We start from the raw sequence: 24,780 nt of genomic DNA on the forward strand, positions 1-24,780 counted from the left end.
TGCTTTAAAACAGGTTTTTTGGACAAAAAAATTCTTAGAACGTGGGTGTAATTTTCGCCTTTAGCCTGCACGATAAGCTTTAAAATGAGGGGTAAATCAAAGAAATCGATCAAGAAATCAGGAAGATCTCGCATAGGAACAAAATAAAGGCTTCAGAAATAATATATAAGGAGTGTTGGTTAATTTATAAGAAAAATATGACATTGATGCGTATATATATATATATATATATATATATATATATATATATATATATATATATATTAGGGTGCTCCTTATTTTTGAAGTTGTAGATATTTTATACGACGCCCCCTCAATTTGTTTCATTATACAAATAAATGATCCATGCAAAATTTTAAGTCAATCCATGAATATTAACACGTGTCCCTAGGGCCCCCTTTTTTTGAGTTTTGAAGAAAAAATTGCGGAATTTCTCATTTTGATGTAAAAATATTCCTAGTTTTCATATTTAAAGTAATTTTGAACATCAATAGATGTTGCTACTTCCAGACCAACCATTCTCTCACTTTCATTCTGTAAAATTTTACATATTACATAGGGTACAAGTACACCAATAGCCTTGGGGCAGGCATAACGCTATTCGCGCTCGTTTCAAACCAAGCGGCAGGGGAACATTTCTTTCCACCAAGATGGACACAAGGGATTCTAAAGGCCATTAATGAATGGCCTAGGCCATTTATGAATGATTTTTGACAACAACAAATTGCCTCCTCCAGGCTTTGGGTGTGTTGATTTAGAAAATTTTCTGTGTATGTAATAGGTGTGGCAAATAGGGTCACTAGGTTTTCATGCTATAAATATTAGTAATGACAATTATATTTTAATTCGCTGTTCTTTATTTAAATACTTAAATGTTTATACATTCTTATAATTTAAATTTTGAAAAATCCTCGATTATCCTACCATAAAAATAATCTCTATTTTCAATATCTAAAATATAAATTTAAAAAATTCCAGATCGGAATAATGTAAAAATCTATACTTTAAACTGTCTTCTATTTCAGTACATAGTCCTTTATTATCATCAAATTCCTCTTGCATTTCACAAGATTTAGAAACCGAAATGGGTATCTATTTTAACCAGTTGAACCTTTTTTTCTATATTTGGTCTACCACAACGCAATAAAGCTTGACAACTATTGAGATCTGCTCGCCTTTCATCAATGTTAGACAAATGCCATATTAGGGACAAAGATGCTGCTCATTTATTAACAGCCTATGTAGATGCAGTAAATTTAAATCCAAATAACCTTATGATCAATCGTACATCCCTTAAGAGAGCAAGAGAAAATCTTCGAGAGGTAAAATCAGATTTCATGAATTTAAATCTAGGTTTTTTTATTTATTCCCTGGGATACAAAGCTACATCCAGATGTAACTGGAAAAAAACGCCCGATAGGCTTACCATGATAGCTTCAGGTTCCAATGTTGAACAGCTACTCAGAATTTCTGGGATATTTCTTCAGTTGTATATGATACCTTAGATGATTGCTCTTTATTTCTAACTCTTCAAGCTGTAGTGTTTTATACAGCCGTATAAATTGTGCATGTAATTTTCTTAGAGCAAAAGCTGAACGGTGATATATTGCTTTTGTATTGCCATCATCACGCACTTGAAATCGTACTGCAGAGTGTCTTTAAAGAAGTTCTTGCCTTTCTTAGTTCTAGACTCGATATTCCATTATTTAAGCGCTTCAAAATTCAAGAATTACGCATACCACTTAAATTCTAAAAGAAGAATTTGATGACATATTATTGTTCATAGAAAGCAGAATTAAGAAATATTACAGAGAATTCTCAGAACGTGTAATAATATTTCTTGGTGAAGTCCTCGCTCCTACAGTGATATGTTTTCGGCAACCTGGAGCTTATCTGTGAGCCAGTTGGGTGGTAAAAGTAATTTATAGCTTGAATATTTATATATTTAGGAAACAATTTAAATTGACCTTACATGAAGAGATTGCCCGTAAATGCTGTTTTAGTTAAATGTTGTATGAAGATAAAGCTTTTCGCAGCAACCCTTTCTAGGCCTTTTAAATTAATATAAAGTCTAGTGTCTAAAAAACCTGCAGCGCACAAAATGATGACAAACATGCAGCAGAAGCAGTGATTGAAAAATTCATAAATCACTTATGGTACTTAGGGGATGAACTAGTAGCTTTGTCCGTATTGAATAAAGGAATTAACTCTTTGAAGATAGGAAAAGACTACTTCAAAAAAATGCTTGCTGAATAGGAAGACGTGTCTCATGACTGTATAAAAAATTTCAAATAACAGTAGATGATTTGGAATACTTTCTTAGTAAAGATCTCCCTCTTTATGGAATGAATTACAAGTCAATAAAACTGTTTGATAAGTTACAAACACCAAAAGATGTTTTCCTATTTGATCCCGATTCATGCCAAAATGAAGGAAGCTATTTAAAGAGAAGAAATATCGTTAAAATGCTGAAAGTTGTGAATGATACAACTGAAAGAGGAGCACAATTAATCGAAGAATTTCACAATCAATTTACCAAATATCAGTCACAAAAGCAATTTAGTATTTTACAGACACTCAAAGACTATCAAAATAAAAATGCACGTGATTGAGATACATTGAGAAATGCGAACGATTAAGGTAAAGTTTCTAAAGCAATATTTCATTCTTATTCAATGTAAAATCTTTCGACGATATAAAGTAATTAAAAAGATTAATTTTAGTGCTACCTTGCTGTAAAAATATTTTGCAAACATAGGAGAAACGATGTACGGAGTTTGAAGTAAAAACTCGAAGATTTGTGGAAAAATTATCGAAAGTGTTAAAGTTCAACGTCCTAGGGACACGTGTTATTATTGACCGATCGAGTTCAAATTTTGCACCGATTACTTTTTATTATAGTGTCACAAAACTAGGGGCGTCACTTGTTGAATTCCGAAAAAAAAAAATTCTCATATAAATAAGAACCACCCTAATATATACATTCAAGAGCCAAAACATTATGACCACCTGTCAATAACGAGTTGGCCCACCTTTGGCGCGCAACACAGCTTCAACCCGCCTTGGCATGGATGCCACAAGTCCTTGGTAGATGGCCGGAGACAGATTGTACCAGATGTTTAAGCAATTGTTAAGAAAATCCGAGATATTGCGAATTGATGGTCTTTGAACTCTGAGCTGCCGTCCCATGACATCCCAAATGTGTTCTGTCGGATTGAGATCCGGTGAGTTAGGCGGCAAGGACATTAACTGGAATTCAGCATCATGTTCCTCGAACCACTCCAACACAATTTTAGCGCTGTGACACGGAGCGTTGTCCTGTTAGAACATTCCATTTCCAGCTGGAAAAATAGAGGACATGTAAGGGTGCAACTGGTCCGCAGTAATGTTCAAATACCCTGTGGCACTCAGGCTCTGCTGTACCACAACCATGAGTCCCAGAGACGCCCAAGAGAACGTCCCGCAAAGCATAATACCGCCACCACCGGCCTGTGTATGACCTACTGTACATTCAGGGAGCAACTGTTCGCCCGGAAGACGGCGTATTCTGACACAGTCATCGCCGTGATGCATGACAAAACGTGATTCCTCTGAGCAGGCAACTCTCTCCCACTGATCCATGGACCAGTCGCGATGCTCCCGAGCCCAGCACAGGCACAGTTGGCGGTGATTCTTGGTCAGAAAAGGCACACGAGTGGGACGTTTGCTGCGTAGCCCCATATCCAACAATGTCCGCTGAACAGTGTGCTGCGATACTATTCTACTCGGCCCTGCATTGTATTGCGCTGTCAGCTGAGCCACTGTCTCGCTCCGGTTTTGCTTCACCATGCGAGACAGTCTATGACGACCTTTTTCTTCGATAGCGTGTGGACGTCCAATACCATGTCGTCTACTGCTGGTTTCACCGTCATTCATCCACTTTGCATAAGTACTAACAACTGTAGGTCGCGAACAACCCACGAGTCGTACAATTTCTGAAATACTTGTTCCGAGCCTTCAAGCCATTACAATCTGCCCTCTATCAAAGTCGCTTAGATCCGCAGCTTTTCCCATTACACATAGAAGTAAGTAAAAGAATGATTCTTCAGACTCTCCAGCAGCAGTTAAATACCACTTCCACCTGATCACGTGCCTTCCACGTCATCCAGGCGAGTTCATTGCAAAATGTAGGGGTGGTCATAATGTTTTGGCTCTTGAGTATATATATATATATATATATATATATATATATATATATATATATATATGGGGTTTTTTAAATCCTTTTTAGCAACATTTAGGATTTTCTCCGAAAAGTGCCCTCGAGATTTGCATCTTTTCTGACTTGAACCTACGCCCGCTGGATCGCGATGTCCGCGCCTTCAGGTCGAACCACCGCACATAGGAGTATTTGTATCAAAAAACCGGACAAAATTATTTGATGCGATTTTTTGTGATAAGATGCTTTGAAACTTGCTACTCAATCAAATCAGGGTGTTTATTAAAAGGGAAAAAGATATTTCTTAGAAAATTATTATCTTTTTTTTCCTCTTCTATACACTTACTGCAATTAAACGGTTGCTCATCTAGTATTTATTACAGCGTGATTGCGTCCTGCGATCATCATATTTACTCCTCCTATGGAAAACGACTTTGTTCTTTAGAGCTGCCTAGGTCTCCTACCACTTCTTTAGTAGGGGTTAGAATTTCCTAAGTGTGTGTTTGATCTGCATCTGTTACAATCCACTCGTAAAAATTATCGCGAAAAATGTACTCGGTGATGCGCTTATTTCGGGTTACAGCTGCCTTCTCTGAAAACTAAGCAATTGGTTGGATTGCTTAAGAAGTAAACTTCAGCATCTGGCATCAAAATTTATATATACTTTTAGGCATAGGATTATAACCTTACTCGTATAGGTCGACAAAATCTAACACAAGAAGGAATAATATATTGTAATTTTGTTTCCACCACCATCAATAATTACAACTAGTAGTGTGAGCTCTGTCTAATATTCGCATCGTTTTCGGTAATGTTTTAAAATATTTATTTATACTGTGCTGGTTTTCATCATCACCCTATTTTTATATCAGCACCATATTTTGCTTTTTTCCCTCTGAAGACGTTTCTCCATCCTGTACTATTATATTTATACAGTCGCAACATATCGTGGTCAAGCAGTACGTGAAGTTGAATTTCAGAGACGGTATATGTAACTCGTACTGGGTCCTCACCCGGGTAACATTCCTTCTAAACACTTTCTGCAATGGAACATCTAGGGGTAATTGATTTTGTTATCATTTTAATTTCTTCCCACTACCTTCTAGAGAAGTCTGTCTGCAAAGATTGCGAGAGCCTCTTAAAGTGTCTGTTTCATAACAACAGTTAAATTATTATAGAGGAACTAATAGTTTTCTCGAAGTTTGGTTGATCCGGTTGGTAAAGAATTTAGTTATTTTATGATTTGGGATTTATCACTGTTTGTACAGCGCACTGGTTTATACCAACTATATTTGTCATCTCTTCAGCAGGTACCTATTTTTGTAGTTCTTTAGTTTTACAATTTAGTTCTTGAAAGGACTTTGATGGTTTCTGCTAATTGCGCAGATTTTGTGTACCAGTTATGAAATATCTTAGTCATTGTTCTTTATTTTTCAAGAAACGATCATTAATATAGCATTCAGAAGCCTCTTTACAATTGAACTCGGTTTAAAAATGCTTCAAAACATGACTCAATATGTGATCTGCCTATTTCCCAAATTCCTCAAGTTTTCCTTCCAACAATATAAACTTTTTATCCAGTATCATGGCTTTGAGTTCTTTCATGATATCATGCAATCCTATTCTGGTAAAAGATTTAGCAGTTTCAGAAGAATTTATAAAGAAATAAGATAAATTTCCGAACTTGAAATAGTTAAGTCTTTCTTACTCACCAACTTTAAACTCCTAAAAAACAAAATGGCGGAAATAGGCGGAAGATGTTTTTACAGAATATCATAGCAGACAGTCTATATTTTATGCCCATAATAAAATACAGCCCGACTCAGCTCGGAAAGGAAACAAAAACTTTAATTTCTAAAAATTTTAGTTAAAAATAAACACCCAATTTTGACTTAATTTCACAGAGTAAAAAATTGACAAATGATAAAATAATTCAACGAAGCAGGATTTTAGATGGAGCTACATATCTCCCTTTTCCATATTCAAAGATTTGTTTTACTAAATTCCATCGCATTCAAATACAGTAACAATAAAACGGAGACTTAGCACGAAAAGCGTCGAAAGCAAAAGCGAGAGGTTCCAACAATGTCCAAGTTCCGACTAGCGTACACCAACGGAAATGCAACAGATGAGATTCTTACTGCTGTCCTTTGATAGAACGGTTATCTGACTTGAAGTAAAGCAGGTTTAAAACAACTTTCGTCAAACTTTTGGATTTTGCTTTTTGTCAGGTTTTACTGGTCGAATACTCCTATGTGCACCGTGGCAACGCATATCATGCGTTCCTAGCATTCTAATTATAATTAAATTTACGCTGTTACGCGCGTTATGTCACAAATCGGTTTACCCGCCCATAAGAAGTTATCACTTCAAAAACGTTTGCTTCGGTCAAAATAAGTGAAATGTAAAAAAATAAGTGAAATGAAAGAATTTAGTTTAATCACACTATTTTTTATTTTAAATATTGAAAGTTTTTTTTCTTCCTTTTTTCAGAACTGTATATCAAAATACTTTCAAAGAAATGATCTCCGATTACTAACTAAGGTAGGTGCGGGTATTAAGGCCTGTCGGATAATAAGGCCTAAACAGCGAAAATATAATTTAAAATGGTTGTGGCCGCTCAAAAACGCTATCGTAGATAGTTTACACTCCCAGATGGCACCTCAAACTGGTCGCAACGCCATGCTCAGTTGTTTTGACCAGCGAGCCCAGATTCATTTTCACGGAACGCTTGTAAGACACGAATAATAAAAAATCGTCAGATTGAAATGTAAGTAATTTTTGTAATATCATACTTTTATGCATAGTTTTGCGCTACAGTTATCTGTCGTGAATGCTTCTATCGATATTTCATGTCTGAGGGAAATAATATGATCGAATTATTGTACTTTTTTGTATTTTTTTAAATTCGACGTCAGCGGCTAATAAGGCCTACGAAAGTTGACCGTAGGCCTTATTATACTCCTTTTTTTTGTAACGTAGTTTTTCAGCTGTGCATCTTATTTTGAACCTTTCTCAACATGGTATGAGTGTTTATTAGTAATTGCGGCTGTTTACGACTTGGTTCATTCTTATTTTAGTGCCTACATCACGATGCCCCCCAAACGAGCACTGTGGTCTGATAATGACTTAGTGTCGGCTGTCCAAGCAGTAAGAAGAGGTATGCTGAGCTCATATAAAGCAGCTGTGAGGTATAATGTTCCCAGGAGAACCATTAGAAACCATCTCCAGACCGGAAGTTTGAAAAAAACACTTGGTAGAAAATCTATTCTCAGTGATGACCAGGAAGCTGATCTTGTCATCAGAATTTTGAGGTTTGCTGAAGTAGGGTTGCCTGTGACACCACGTATTCTCCGACGCTTGGTTTATAAATTTTGTGAGCTTAATAACATAAAGCATAATTTTAATAAACTTGCTAAAGTTGCTGGTAAAGATTGGTTTAAAGCATTTATGAAAAGACACCCGGAAATATCTAGACGAAAAGCTCAATTCATGAACCCGGCCAGAGCTCAAAAGCTTAACAAATTTATCGTTAATGATCACTTTAACAGACTGAATGAAATTTATGATAATCTGGACTTGAGAAGTCATCCTGAAAGAATATACAACATGGATGAGAAAGGCTGCCGTCTCACAGTTCACCACCAGCAGACTGTTTTGGCAAAGAAGGGGACTAAAAGAGTGCATTTACAGTCTTCGGAACACGCCGAAAGTGTCACAATAGCTGGATGTGTAAATGCAGTTGGTACTGCTATACCACCAATGATAATATTTAAAGGCAAACGGTTGAAGGCAGAATTATATGATAATTTGCCACCGGGTTCTTTGGTAGAAAAATCTACAAAGGGTTACATGACTAATGAACTTTTTACAGAATTTCTAAAACACCTATCGAAATTTAAAAGTGCAGGAAAGTCCCTTTTAATATTTGATGGAGCGGCTTGTCACCTAGACTTAACAATCGTTGAAGTCGCCGATTCTCTCGATATATCATTATACTGTTTACCTTCGAACACCACTCATGAACTCCAACCCCTTGATAAAGCCGTCTATCGATCATTTGAACACCACTGGGATGCAGAAGTTTTATCATTTATGGAACAAAACCCAGACAAAAAGCTCAACAAGGCACGGTTTAATGTTATTCTTTCAAATGTCTGGTCTAAATGCATGACACATAGTAACATTACAAGCGGCTTTAAAGCCACTGGTTTGTATCCATTGAATCCACAGGCTATTTCAGAAACAGCTTTTGCTCCGTCTGTATTAACAGAAATTCCAGCTCCCGAAGCTGACAAATTTCAAGAAAAAAATTCGCAACCTCGCACCTCCCTCACGCCAATAACCCCAAGGCCTTCCCCATCGACAGCACAAGATGAAATAATTAACAGTACCCCAAACAAACCTCCTGGAGCGACGTACGGCATGGTTTACGGTTCTAGTTCGGACGATGAAGAGGACAATGTACCACTAGCTCCACTAAAAAAAAGGCATTTCAGGAGCTTATGCGTACTCCAGTGAAAAATACTGAAAAAACATCAATTTTAAGAAGAAAATCTATTAATTATCGAAGAATTAAAGTCACCAAAGAACTGTTTGAAGAATATAGAAAAGAGAAAAAAGCAAAAAATGACGTCAACCTTCAAAGAAAGACGATAAAAAAAAAAAAAAAACGATGCAAGTTGGTGCTGTCACGCTTGTGAGGAGGATAAAATGATTGACATGAGGCCCTGTTCAAAATGCAACAGGTGGTATCATGAGCAATGCGTCGGTTTGACAGCCGATGACGAAGATATTTTTGAGTGCCCTAACGGCTGTTAATTTTTTTTTTTTTTTTGTTATTTTGAAGATTTTCAGCATGAGTAATGCTTAAGGATATTACAAATGCTCTCAATTACCAATGTTAATAGCTTATTTTGATTATTTACGAGTGTTAAAATATTAGGCCTTATTACCCTACCGTAGTATAATAAGGCCTAATTGCAAGGTTTTTTTAAATAATTAATTTTATGTTTGTTTTCGGCAAGAAAGGCCGTTTTTTGTTATTTTCGTGTAGTAATTCAATGGTACTTTAATTAAATTTGCAATTTGCTGATTCGGATCCTTTTCTTCCCATTTTATTCCAAATCTCCCTTAGGTAGGCCTTATTACCCGCACCTACCTTAACTAATTTTTCTAACATAGTCCTCAATAGTTCACTAATTTTTGTTTTGCTGCATCAGATGACTGCATCAGATGAATGAATTTCTTTTTTTTTAATATTGCAGTACTTTCCTTTCAGAACTGTATATAAAAATATTCTTCAAGAAATGATTTCCGATTTTCAACTAACTAATTTTTCCAACCCGACCACCAATAGTTCACTAATTGCTGTTTTCAGATGACTGCACATTTTTTTTTAATTTTAAATATTGAAAAAATTTTCTTTTAGGACTGTATATCAAAATATCATTCAAAAAATGATTTCCGATAGCAAACTAATATTTTCCTACCTAACCACCAATAGTTCACTAATTGCTGTTTTCTGATTATTGCCTTTTTCTTTAAATATTAAAGTGTTTTTCGTTCAAGACTGTATATTAAAATATTTTTCAAGAAATGTGTTTTGATCAGTAACTAACTAATATTTTCTAACCGAAAAATCAAGTCCACTAATTGTTGTTTTCAAATGAATGTATCATAAGCATGCAAACTACTAAATATTAACTAAAACTCATTACAGGATACAGAGAAACATTCATCTTCTTCATTGTAACACATTACCATGATGAATGAATGCCTGACATTCGTGCCCCATACTTATTGCAAAAGCATGTTGTGTCTCTTGTTCAAGCATTTTCTTTTACGCTCTGGCTGACGACGAGTGTCAATGTAGATAAATGATCTTTTAACAATGCGTGAGCAAATTCACAGGCAGAACCGTTGAAAATGTAGCACATAGTTGTCGTAAATGCAGATGATGTCATGATTAATGACTTTCGCTGCTTCAAAAGGGATGGATTGCTGAAACAGAAAAACGTGTAATTTAGGAAATAAAAGAAGTTTATGTATTTATGTACCTAATTTAGTGTAACTTTTGCTTTCTGTTATATAGTTATCTGGTTAATAAAGGCTTAACAAAACAAATAGTTTTGTTTTCTTTTTTTAACCGTAAAAATAATGAAAGGAAATTTCATAGCCCAGGCAAAAAATAGTATTCAATATTTTTTATTTTGGCTCGGCATTTCGCGAAAAGTGTCCAAAGCCACCGAAAAAACGGCCCAAGTAAAATGTGCATTATATTTTACAAGTATGAATGATTTTTCTATGTAAAATACATGCTTTAATACACGTGTAAGCCCTGTAAAAGAATTCAGGAACGTTCCTAGAAAATGATGGGCCACTAGTGTACCTAATTCCTGCTACTAATATAATACCAGTAGCAAAAAAAAAGGAAGTTTCCTGCTAAAAGTCAGTAATCTTCGAGAATAATTCAAAAAACTCCCAAATAAATGCCAGTCTCGTTTCAGGAATTAAATCAGGAACTTTCCATTAAATTTAGGTATGCATATAATGATAGCTTGCCGCCTTCATGATTTACCAGGAAGTGTCCAAGATCATTTCAAAAATTATGGCCTAAGGTAAAGCAAAATCGCAAACATATTCTACTTAGCAGCTTATTTGCCTCCAATTCTCGCAAAGTTACAGTATCCAGAGACGAATTTATGACCTTGAAAAGGCCGCAACACAACTGCAATACGCCCTTGTCTGAACCTCAGTCAATCTGACAGGTTTGCAAGTTACTTATAGGCGAAGCACCTAATGAAGAAGATGAGTTTATCTTCGAAGTGGTAGCTAAAATATTTTTTCACAGCAGTGAAAATCCTGCAGAATCATGTAACTGTAGCAATTCAGGGTACGTTTTGCAACTTTACTTGTTTTTCAAAGGAAACTGGTGGAAAACCATGAAATCCCGAAACGATACATTGAAATAATATGTGACGTTTCCGAATTTTCTTACAGGAGAATAGATTTCGGGCGTTTTACATTTCTAATAAAATACTAGCATCAGGTTATTTTTCCCAGTGATCAGAGATATATATATATATAAGAAGCGTGATGACCTCAAAGAGTGTGTAGAGGTAAATAAAATACACAATTTTTACGAGCAGTCATTTAAGCAGTAAATAAAATACACAATTTTTATCTGCAGTCATTTAAGCAGTAAATAAAATACACAATTTTTATCTGCAGTCATTTAAGCAGTAAATAAAATACACAATTTTTATCTGCAGTCCAAAATGAGTCATAATTACCTTTTTCTGACTGTAGTCCTACCTACATTCAGAAAAACAACGATCAACATAGCACTATTTAAAGTTCATAACCAAATACATTTTAACTCAAAGAGCTTCTTAGTTCTAGATAAAGTTTATCCTAGTAGAAAGCACCTTCATGGCCACCTTCATGTCACAATAATGACACAGCACACGAAGTGCATATAGTAAACTATTTTGAGCACATTGAGACTTAAACAGAAATATGCTCAATTTTCATTCTAAGTGAGTAAAAATATGACAGCGTGTATATATGTACAAATAAAAGCATTTAAATAAAGTTTAAAAAAAACTCTACAAACAGTTGTTTCGAAGTTATATAATCAAACCCCTTCTTCAGTGCATAAAAAGAACAATGGAACACTCAAGTCCAACAACGGACAAGTGAACAAGATTTTTTTTCTTTTTCACTAGTCCGTTTTTGGACTTTGGTGTTCTATCGCTCTTATACTGCACTGAAGAAGCGATTTGATTTTACAATCCCGAAACAGCTGTTTGCAGAGTTATTTAACTCCTTTTAAATGCATTCATTTGTACACATATTCATGTTATCAGATTTTTACTCATTTCATTGCAAAGAGTTTTTGACTGCATCTTTTACATATTTAGCCCCACTTGGGTTAGACGGTACGCGCTGCTTCACTAGTGTATGGAAGTACAGGCCATTGATGCAGAAAATGTTAAGTTATAGGGTTCTGGTCCTAATTTTTAAGATTATCTGCATGCCCATATAAACTAAGTTAGTGTAACTATTTTAATACTTTAATGCCGTCATATTGTTATCATATGTATCATTCGTTGAATCATATGTATTAGAATTTTTCGTCACCGATTGCCCTTTATTTACGATGCTTTTTAGGAAAAGTGTCAGTTCTTTTTTTTCTTCACTAAGATATCTGGAGATATTACCAAACCACGAGAAGCTGTGATGTACAGTCAACTCTCAATATCATGAAGGCTCAAGGGACCGGCTAAAACGTTCGAGTTATTGGTAGTTCGAGTTATGGGAAGTTTCTACAATTCTCAAAAAATCGGGACCCAATGAAAACTTTCAGATAAAAAAATCGAGTTATAAACTTCGAGTTATCAAGATCCGACTGTATATGACTTTTCATAAATTATAACATTACATTTTCTAAATTTTTTACTTAAGTACCATTAGGGTGACTATTGTTTTTAAAATTAAAAATCCATCAGTTCATTAAAAATCATTTTTCCCTTTGTCACAAAAAGCCCCTGCTTGAAATAATTTTAATATTAACTCAATGTTGGACATGTACTGTTCAGAAGCTGTCTGAATTACAGGCTCATTAGCATAACCATTGTCAGATTTACATGCTTTTGAAATTTTATCATTTTTTCGCAGTAAGCCCGGAAATGCTCCCGTTGGTTACATTAACGGGGCATCCCTTATCAACAAGAATATTAAGATAAAATTTGCAAATGATTGGTTTTTAAGAATTGCAATTCGCAATTCCTAAAAACCTGAAAGTCGCCTGTCAAGGGATGACAGGTAAAAATTGCTTCTCTTCTACATTTTAACGAAGTACTTGCGTGTTCAACTCCAGTTGATTAATCCTAAACTCCAGTAGGTACCGTTCATTATTGCCGACCATTTTTTCGTTTCTTCATCCCACTGAAATGACACAGTCTTACCAGTAAACTAGTTAAGTTACAGGATCGTGTTCAGCCTTGTCACGATAAAGCCTTTCCCTGCATGTTAAATAATACCAAAACATATTATCAAATTATCATGCCGTGGCGCGAGTTTCATTGTTGAAACACGCGGGTTACTCGATCATCGGTTGTTATATATAAGAAGATAAAAGCACATGCGGACTATTTCATTATAAATCTAAGGGCATATTGAATAAAAACGTCCTTTGTGTACTTAATAACATTATCGTTTGTAAATATAAGATGATATTTAAGTGTCAAATAAACTTATTTTCATTTTACATTCCAATATTTTTTCTACCCAATTCTCGGAAGTAGAATACACAATAAAGTAGAACTACAAGCATAAAGTAGTTATAAAGTAGAATTTCAATAATAGAAAGCATTATTAGTTCTCTCCTATGCTAAGATTTTATTTCAACTCTAAAATAGTTTAAACTAGACAAAACGGGGAAACCTTAAACTAAATTTAAATTTTCAAAAGAAATATGATTATTTCCAAACAATTTTTTTTTCAGCCAGAATCAATGTAGATGAATGTTTTTAATAACTAATTATAAAAGTTGACACATTTCGTTTATCCTATCTTAAAAAATATTCGAAATTATATCTGATTAAAATTAAAATATTTCAAAATATTCTTTCATTTCAAATGCAGTAGTTCTATTTATACTTAACTCAAAAGAAAAAGATCGTATTGCACTCGGTATTCGAGTCACAAATAATAGCTCAATTAGAAAAACAGAACTCGCAATTTATTCAATTCCAAGATCATAGCGAAAATCGTAACCAAAACAAAAACTTCAACAAACTGAGCTCATTTAAACTTTCAAAATTTGAACCCCCACTGGGAACAGTCGAGAACAATAGCATCGTCAGAACAATAGCAGTTTTTATTCAAAAGTAATTTTACCTTTTCGCGTACATGCATGTTTATCATACTCCTGTAAAGATTTGTCAACTTTTATATGTCATATCCCATTTTAACTGGATATTTTCTTTAAAAAAATCATCAATAAATGTTTAGGCATTTTAAATGGAAGTATTAATGCGAGAGTTTTTTAAATCCTTTTAGAGAAAGAAGGGACGAAGTACTGAATGAAATTACACGTTTTCTAAAAGTTTTTTTTTTTTTATCTTACCTTAAATACCGTAAGATAGTTACTTCGATGCTGATAAGAGATTCTTTCTTAAAAACGTAAAACAATACTTCGACATTTCGTCGTCTTTTCAGAATAATTATTATTGATTTCATTCTACGTTTAACAAAGCTCTTTTCTGCAAAAAGGTAACTCTCTTGTTTGTACAATGACGATAAGTATCTATAAAGTTGATTTACTCTGCTAATTTTCGGTTGGAGGAAGAAATTTTCCATGCTAGGAAAATAAAAAGTAAATGTTGAGTTTTCTTTAAAAGAAAGCTCAAGGTTCTTAGACAAATACGTTTATGGAGTTAGAGATCAAGAGAGAATTTTCTTGAGAAAAAATGCCGAAGTAAAAGGAATAAAAAAACATCTAATAAAAGTTTGTGGCGTCAATTAACTCATTATCTTGGAGCTAAGTGGAACATTTAACTATTGGCAGAAATTTGCTAGATGCTAAAACGAAACATAAAGCGTTTTAAGAATGGAAGTAAATTAATAGATGTATATGCGTTTTAACTTATTGTTTCAAATGTCTTTTCACTGTATAAGATTGTTCATGCTAAATAAACGTTTCATTACAATGGTTTAAGCTACTAATGACCATTGAAGAACATTTGACACACATGTTCGTTAACATTACCAAATGAATTTAAAATAAAAAAAAGGTTGCCATTTTTAACTTTTATACAATCTAGTAACTATTTCCAATTCAATTTTTATAGTAATGGGTCAAAACTTCGTGGCCGAAACTTCGCCGAACAAAACTTCGCGGCCAAAACTTCGCATTTAAAACTTCACGTGGTCAAAACTTCGCGAGGTCAAAACTTCGCGAGATTAAAATTTCGCGCGGACAAAACTTCGCCCGAACTTTGATTTTAGTTTCAGAAAAAATGTTCAGAGGGAAATAGTGTTTAAACTTCTATGTGGTAAACTTAGCCTGGACAAAAATTTGTGTCGTCCAAATTTCATGCGTGCAAAACTTTGAACGTACAAAACTTCGTACTTGTATTACTTTTCACATCTAAAATAAAACTTCTTAAAATTAAATTATTTTAGTTAATATGAAAAAAAATCTTTAAATTACAAAAATATTTTTCAACTTGACGGTTTTGATTTAAAAAATAAATATTGTTGAGATAAATTTAATGTTTAGGAAATTCAATGCATCATGCATAAAAGTTAAAATGAGAAGTAAGATAAAAATAGTTTCTATTTGGTTTCATTTAGTTATCATTTTTTATTTATTTTTTCCTAAATTTGTATATCATAAAGCGTTTTTGCGCAGATATAGGATCAAAACTGTCGAAAAAAAAATCGATCTACCTTACTGCAAATGTTTGTCAATTTCTCGCTCAAATGGAGAGGCGAGCAATTTATGAGTGACACCGCGGTAACCAAGTTGGGGGGGGGGGATCACTTCCGAATTTTACTGACAACTTTTGAAACACTAGGCTTGAAATAGGATTAGGTACAAATGATGAAAAAATAAAATGAAACATAAAATTTTTAATCATCAAAAATTTTTCAGTTATGTATCAATGGAACATTAAATTATTATTACAAAACTAATAACTTTTTACATTCTTTTATCGTTTTTGGAATAGGGATCATTTAATTTTAATTTAATCTTCAAGTTTTTATCAATTTGTTATTTCGTTAACTTTCTATTCTTTAATTTATTTAAATTTTACACAATTAACTTGCAATCAAGTAATTCATTTCGAAAAATTAGTTGGTTATACAGTGTGCGTCTAATGCATTCCTGAAAATCATTGAACAACAACACCCCCTCCATTAAAAAAATGCTCATTTTTACTTGTTTGCAAAGTTTATATAACTTTATTTTTATATGAAAACGCGAAGTTCTGAATAGGCGGAGTTTTAGGCACGCGAAGTTATGGATCGGCGAAGTTTTGACGCGCGAAATTTCGTACATGCGGAGTTTTGACCGCGCGAATTTTTGTCCAAGCGAAGTTTTGACCGCACAAAGTATTGTCCAGGCAGAGTTTTGACCGCGCGAAGTTGTGGATCGGCGAAATTTTGGCTATGAAGCGATTTATTCGGTTTGGCTATGAACCGAATAAACATCAAGCATATACATTTTACACATAACCCTTCACAGAAAAATGTACTCTTTCAATTACCTCAAGTTTTGTTGATTAACCACAAACTCCTATCTGCCTCTGTTGAATTTTTTAACTAATAAATTAAACACTGAGTTAGTTTTAGAAACATTTTATGGCTTTTAGCAACTGCGATCTAAAATCGTTTATACCGAAGCAAAATAAGTCCAAATCTAAGCTTTACTAATGTTTTGTTAATGGAAAACTAATGGTTTGCTAATGTTTATATTTAGTTAATGATAAAGTGCTTCGTCAACGTGCCAGTCTTGATGTTCTTTATTTTCGAGAAATAATTGTACTCAGTCTGTTATTTTGTAGCAATTTCACATGTATCCAGGGAACCGGAAATAATTACTACGCTGCATTAATAGAATGTTACACGTGTTTTATTTTTCTTTAAAAAAAGCAAGAATTCTAAAAATTCCTTTAAATCTTGAAAACTTTGACTACTATCACTAACTTGTGAGTCTATAAAACAACGAATCTTACGTTAATGGTTTTTTAAACTAAATTTAGTTAAACATGATTGATTGCTGACCATAACAGCTAATGATTATTAACTCAATGATAAATATAAATTATTACTCCTTTTTCCGAAATGTAAGGTTTATTAAAAACTTTTTTATTCCAAAATTACTCATTTTCACGTCTAAAATTGTAACTAACTTAGGAATTGTTCTTTTTTTCCCCCATGAAAAGATTCTCCAAAAAAATATCACCATAAATCAGAAATGTTGCATCTTTAGTTCGCGTTCAAAGAGGTTTTTTTTTTTTTTCTTCGCTAAACTTTTAGTGTATAATGCTAAAACTGCCAAAAGCTCGGCCAAAGAAAACGAATGAAAAATTCCATGGTTTTCTCTTCAAAATCATGTTTTATTGCATTTGTAAAAACATGTTACATCTATTCAATATGTTTTGCTGGTTAGTTACCAACAGTCAAGAAAAATAATCAAAAAAAAAAAAAAAAAACTTATATTAAATAGTAAGCATATATTGATTGCATTTCATTTGTATGAATTCCTAGATTTTTCTAGATGCAGTTTTATAATATCAACTATAGTGACAAATATTGTACCATGTGAAAACAATTGCTATCCGTGTTTCTTTAAGAGAAAAAAACACATTTGAATTTTCTTGTCTCACTGTAGCACTCTTCCCCTACATGCAAGGCACATCCAACAGCATTCACACAAATATAAACCCAGTGCTTGGTGTACAGAAATCTCGCAGAATAACATATGTAGGAAAGTTTATGAAACAACATGTATATTTGGGACAAAATTAAACTTTTATTAAGAAGCAGGTGACTTAAGCGTTATTACTTGTGTGTTTATCCAGATAATAATTGATGAAAGCTCGTTATATTCGCAAAAACATTTCAGATTTTGAACTTCAAAAAAATTATTTTTGCACGAGGCTTAGAGAAAAATGTGGCCGGTCAATTTTGTAACGATCGGCACCAGCAACAAACATTCTTAAGACATCGCTCTGAGATTAACTCAATTTTCTGAGCATTGTAATGTATTTAGACTTTTTAAAACTATTTTTCTCTCATGCAACTACAATCTCATCAAACGTTTGGCTGCTTCTGGATCCTCTGAATTAGTGAATTCTATTTTTATTTGCTCATTTTTAAAAAAAAGGCCGACCCCCAGTAACAGATACCGACAATTATGATGATACCGAGAAACGGATAGGATGAGGAAAGGAAGAGTAATGGATAGAATTTCCCTTTTCTCTTCAACATGTGCAAAAGTTCTTTATTTTTTGATCTGAAACCTATTGAAATTCAAATGATCATGAACACAGGCAGACCTCATGGTGGCTGTTAACAACCTTGTGCCACTGCCTTGTGAATACCAACTGGCTCATGAAATTCACTTTGATAACACTAGATGGTTGCACCGTATCCATGGGTAGCAGCAACATCAGATTTACCAGCCAAAAGTTCTTATTATTTAAATTCAAACTTACGACTGCCCTTTACTAGATCCTTGTCTGTTACTGATGACGTTGCCCTATCTCCATCTACCGAGGCTAAAACCCCTATAACTGGAGAGGCCGACGTATCTGCCATTTTGGAGCAAGCGTGCAACAGGGAAAGCGACCTTTATTGGCACTCATTCTCCAAATAGGGAACGAGAGAGTCAGAGAGCGAAGGTGAACATTGGCGAAATTTTAAAAACAGTTGGCGTCGTTTCCAGGCTGCCAGTCACTTCGCAGACTGTTAATTATCCATTTCTTTTTTCTTTATGCATTTGCTGGAAATCTGAAGTGCTGAAATCCATTTTTGGAGCTGTTTGCACAATTAACAGTCGAACAACCACCTATTTGACTCAATTTCACACATGCTAAAGAAATGTAAACATCAGCAGCAATGCTATCGCTACGAAGCACTGGATCAAGTTTGCTCCAAAATGGCAGATGCGTCAGCTCCTCCACTATAGGGGCCTTAACAGCGTTTACTTTACTTGTGTAGCTAGGATGTGGTTAGTGAAGGCAAGACACTGTTAAGTGATCAATAGTTTAATAAAATGATGCAAATAATTGTCAGATATTTAGTATGCATACGAAACATCAGAAAAAAAAATGATGGAGACAAGATTTTTGTTCTAAACGATCCGCGGCACCTTTTATAGTTTTAAAGCTTAACGAAAGTGTTTGAAGGATACAGAAAAGATATTACGCATCCACACAATATTCAATTTTTAAATATATATATATCTATTTTAATGCATATAATAATTTAACGTATGTATATTTTATATTTTTGAGAGTTTTATTTTTCCTAAAAATAAACATTGTTCTTTTAAATTATGTGTATTTTCCAGTTATTAAAGTAGCAAATGGGTAAATTGCATGAACTCCTATATTTATTGTAGAAAAAATTCATCTATTGTATAGTTCGTCTATTTGTTAGAGTAAAAATAGAGTCGATAGCGTACATCAATCAATTTTTTAAGTAACAAAGGCATAATTTTTATTACGCATACATTTTTTGCAGGTGAAAATGCTTCAACCACAGATGTTCATCTAGTTATTAGAGCATCAAATGAACCAAATGTGCATATTCGTATAGCTATTAGAACCAAAATTGCATCAGCTTCACAATAAATTTTACTACTAGAGTAATAAAAAGTACATAAATTGAATACTTCCATATAATTACTGCAGACGCACACAAAGGAACCTATTACATGTCACCGTCTAGTAAAAAATGTCTCATATTCATCGAATGCATATTTGTGCATTAATTTATACCAGTAACACTTGGAAATAACTCGTCTTACAGTAAATCAGAAAAAGATTTTTAAAAAAAAGCAATAAGAAGCTTTAAATTACATATTGATTTTAACCTAAATGGCAAATACGCCTTGTTTTTTTATTATTATTGCTAGCTGCATTGTCGACATTGCACGTCTACCTCTAAAAATGATTAGTCAAGTGATGCATGTTCAACAATCAGGCTTCAAGTGGAGGGAAAAAAATCTAAAATTTCCCGTCAAAGTAATCATTCTCAAAAACAGAAAACGTCATATCAAGAATTCCAGAATAAATTAAACGCAAACCTCCGACAAAAAAAAATTATTTTGATTTCTGAAATTTTGAATTCAAATTAGTTTTTTCGCAATCACGAGCTGCGTCAGGACTCTACTCATTGGAGTTATTGTTTTTAGAAACGGTTCTTGTCCCACCAAGCCTGCCCCTCCTCTTGGGCGGTTACGTGTGTATAGTTGTGTATGTGTAGGCTTGTGTGTGCGTAGAACTGTGTGAATGCACATTGGCATGTGTGTAAAGGCGCGTGTGTGAGTGTGCGTGAAGAAGCGGATTCCGGGGTACAGTGCTCAGTACCGGACCTGGAGGAGCCGCGCCTGCAGGGGACGGTGGGGTTGAAAAAGGAACCAAGGGCGGTCAAATGAAAACAATAAGCAATCGTGATTGCTCAAAAAGAAAAAGAAAGAAAGAAAGAAGATAAATCGCCAAATAATAACCAAAATGGGAAATTTTTACCTCGAAACCTAACGAAATTTTATTTAGTTATTCTCGAGAAAAAAAAATGGCAATCTTCTGAACGGTTTTATTAACGCTAATTTAAAATGAGATCGATAATTTTCCGATATGAGAATAAGATTCCATTAGGCTTAAAAGTGCTTTATTTTTTCCCCCGGTGATTTTACAGCCTTTTTGTTTTGAAATTTGAAGGATGCGGATGAACCCACAATGGGATTTTTTCGCAGGCTTTCGAATGGGACCTGAATCAAAGAAATCGGATAATTATTACGGGTAGAAAAAGCCATTTTCAGATCCTAAAATTAAAATTTTAACCGTTCGGTTCTTTTTTGGCGTTCGACCCCCCCCCCCCCCCCTATGTTCCTTCTCGGGTGCCCAAGTACCTCCCTGCCAAATTTGGCCGAGACCCGGCGAAAACTGGATTTGTATAGGAAACATACACACACACACACACACACATATGGATTATCATTTGCTTCATTTCATTTACTTCTGCGTACTTATTAACTTATTCGTACATTCTACTCATGATCTCCCCTTTTAACTAGTATTCGATTTTCTAAAAAAATGGTTTAAATAATTAATGCATATTTTTAGTAAAATTTTGGTATTTTAATTTAGTAATCTAAATAACTACAAAAACTAAATATATTATAATTCAGTAAATTATATGTTTTCCAAACGTATCAACATCTTAATAAGGAATTTCGAATGCGAAATACAGCGTGTTCGAGAAAAATATTAACTAATCTTAACATCAATAGCAAAAACACTCTACAGGTGACTAGAAACGCAGTTTGGTGTAACAAAATGAAGAACTCCGTTTTTTTTTTTTTTTTTTTTTTTTGAGCAATCACGATTGCTTATTGCTTTCATTTGACTGTCCTTGACGTTACGGTTCCTTTTTCAGCTTGGACCAGGGCTGCAGCACTACCGTCCACCGGCGGCGCACAGTGTGGCATAGTGGGCAAAAATCCACCGAACTCGCGGGTTTTGAGCTAGGATCTTCTATTACGGCTCAAAATGCGGCAAAATTCTTCGACTATTTCGTAGTGGTGCTACAATTTTGAATTTCTTAACCCCTTAAGCCCCGCAGAGCTCAGAATGAACCCAAGTCGCGATTTCGAAAACTAAAAAGTATGACCATATTTTTTCCCTGATATGTGGCTCAATGCTTAGTATAAATCGAGGATTTGGATGATAAAACACAACTTTTGATCGCTGCCGGGTGTTTAGAAATGCTTTTTTTTTACCGTGTAAGTCATTAAAAACATGATTTTTCTTTTTTTTTTCCGTTGAAAAAAATCGGTTTTAACGGTCTTCACCAATCTCTCGCGCAAGAACAACTATATATTTTAATTCTAAACTACTACTTTTCAATCATTTTTCAAAGTTCAAAATGTAAAATCCTCCCTACAATGCCGAAAAATCGCTCAAAGTCCGAATTTCAGCTCGAGATCCTACCATTGTCAATGTGCAATAGCGACAAACAGCTTATTTTGTATGTATACATTTATGTGTATACATTTCGAGAATAAATCGTCTGCGTTCAAGTAAAGACCTTTGCATTTAAAATTTTCAAATATTTTAATTTTTTTTAGAAAATTTAATGTATTAAAATAACAGTTCAGCAAACGTGTAGAATGTTTGTCTGTTTCCTTGGAATAATCGTAATAATCGAATTGTAACAGGTATTTTCACTCTTTTACGTAAGTTTTTTTGTTGAAATTCTAATTTAAAATGTAAAAACACATGTTAAAATTTTTATGTTTTAAACTAAACAATTAATTCTCAGATGAACATTTTTAGCCTCAGTGTTGTTCCTAACAACATCATTTATAGGTTATAATGCAACTAAATTTAAGGTGGGACTGAAAGGATAAATGACAATATGATTTTACTTCACTTTATTTAATTTAAAAAACGAATATTTACAAACATATGTCCATTAAATTTCACTTTAGAAGTATGAAAAACAGTAAAGACATGTTATTTTAACTATATTATAAAGTTCGATTGAATTTATATTAAAGTCATTGTTGTTTTGTTTATCTAACACGCAGATACTATTTTTTTTAAAAAAATGTAATTTACATAATTTGTTTAAATACTTATTTATGCAACAGAGGACAAAGTTTTCCATTTTGTATACTTATGTAAAAGAGTAAACATACCTGTAACAATTCTAATATTACGATTAATCCAAGGAAACAGACAAACATACCAATTTTGCGTTTACACGTATGCTCAACTGTTACTTTAATGCATTAAATTTTCTTAAAAACATCAAAAGCATTCGGAAATTTTAAATGTAAAGGTCTTTATTCGAACGCAGACGATTTATTCTCAAAATGTATTACACATAAATGTATACATATAAAATAAGCTGTTTGCCACTATTGCACAGATGTATTCTCGTGGGCAATGGTAGGATCTCAAACTGAAATTCGGATTTTGAGCAATTTTCGGTGTTTTAGGGAGGTTTTTACCTTTTGAACTTTGGAAAAAGTTGTAGTTTAGAATTAAAATATATATTTGTTCTTGCGCGAAAGATGTGTGAATACCGTTAAAACCCATTTTTTCAACTAAAAAACCTGAAAAATCATGTTTTTAATGACTTATACGGTGGAAAAAAGCATTTCTAAACACGCGGCAGCGATCAAAAGTTGTGCTTTATCATCCAATTCCTCGATTTGTACTAAACATTAAGCCACATATCAGGGAAAAAATATGGTCATATTTTTTAGTTTTCAAAATCGCGACTTGGGTCCATTCTGAGCTCTGCGGGGCTTAGGGGGTTAAGATATTCAAAATTGTAGCACCACTACAAAATAGTCGAAGAATTTTGCCGCATTTTGAGCCATAATAGAAGATCCTAGCTCAAAACCCGCGAGTTCGGTGGATTTTTGCCCACTATGCCACACTGTGCGGCGGCGCGGCTGGTCCTGAGCACTGTCCACCGGAATCCACTTTTGCGGGGCGGTGGCGTCCATGTCCTACACACGCATGCTCATATACACTCCCCTGCGTGCGCACGCCTTTACACACATATACACACGCCTACGTGCACACACGTAAGCCTACACACACAACTATACACACGTAACCACCCAGGAGGAGGGACATGCTTGGGGGGAGGGGAAGCCGTTTCTAGAAGCAATAACTCTAATCAATAGGGTCTTGTCGCAACTCGTGATTGCGAGAAACATGATTTGAATTCAAAGTTTCGGAATTCAAATTGGAATCAATTGGGGGAAGTAGGTCACAGATTTTACTTTTGTATTTATTTTATTTTATTTATTTATTTATTTTTTTTTTTTTTTGAGCAATCACGATTGCTTATTGTTCTCATTTGACTGTTTTGATGTCCTATCTTTTTATTTTCCCACCGCCACCCTCCGCACCCTGTCACCGTCAACCGGCTCCTCACGATGCTGCTCCTATAGCGAAAGCCGTCTCCAGGTTGCATCCATGTCCTATACACACGCGCATACATACGCAGCTACACACACACACACGCACACACATACACAGACATACACACAACTACCCACACATTCATGCCTGCACACTGACACAAACACATATGCCTACACACTCATACACATACCCCCCACACACATACACACATTCATATACACAACTACCCACACACTTATGCCAGCACACAGATAAACACACATGCCTACACACACATACACATACCCCTACACACAAACACACATACCCCCACACACAAACACACACGCCTACATACACACACTTGTGATTGCGAAAAACATAATTTGAATTCAAAATGTCAAAATTCATTTTTTTTTTTTTTTTTGTATAAATTGTCTGAAGAAAATAGACTTCGTTGCCGGTCAGCTGAGTTAAGAAATGGAAAAAACGACTTCACAGGAGGAAGTACTGTGTGCATGGCGGTTAGTCGAAGAAAAAAACTCAAAACCGTGCAAAAATATTTTTTGCCGGAAAAAAATACTATTTAATCCGCCAAATGTCACACTCGGTTTATTTTTTATTTATTTTTTTTTTTTTTTGCATTTTATTAATGACTTTGTTTTGGCTAAGCGCAATGCATACTACTTTCTCATGTGTTGTCGCCATTTCCTTTTCTTATCTGAATTTCTACTATCTACTCCAGACAATTAATGCCAAAAAAACCTTCCCATCACGTCTAAAAAACACGTTTTTCACTGTTATTCAGCAAACTGTGCTTCTTTTCACCTCCTAGTATTTTTGTTATTATTGCTTAGACGCTCAGACAAATTCGAACATTTCTCTGACAAGCTGTATATCAAACCGAATATG

The sequence above is a fragment of the Uloborus diversus genome, chromosome 6, assembly GCF_026930045.1.
Source record: "Uloborus diversus isolate 005 chromosome 6, Udiv.v.3.1, whole genome shotgun sequence".
Lineage (NCBI taxonomy): Eukaryota > Metazoa > Arthropoda > Arachnida > Araneae > Uloboridae > Uloborus > Uloborus diversus.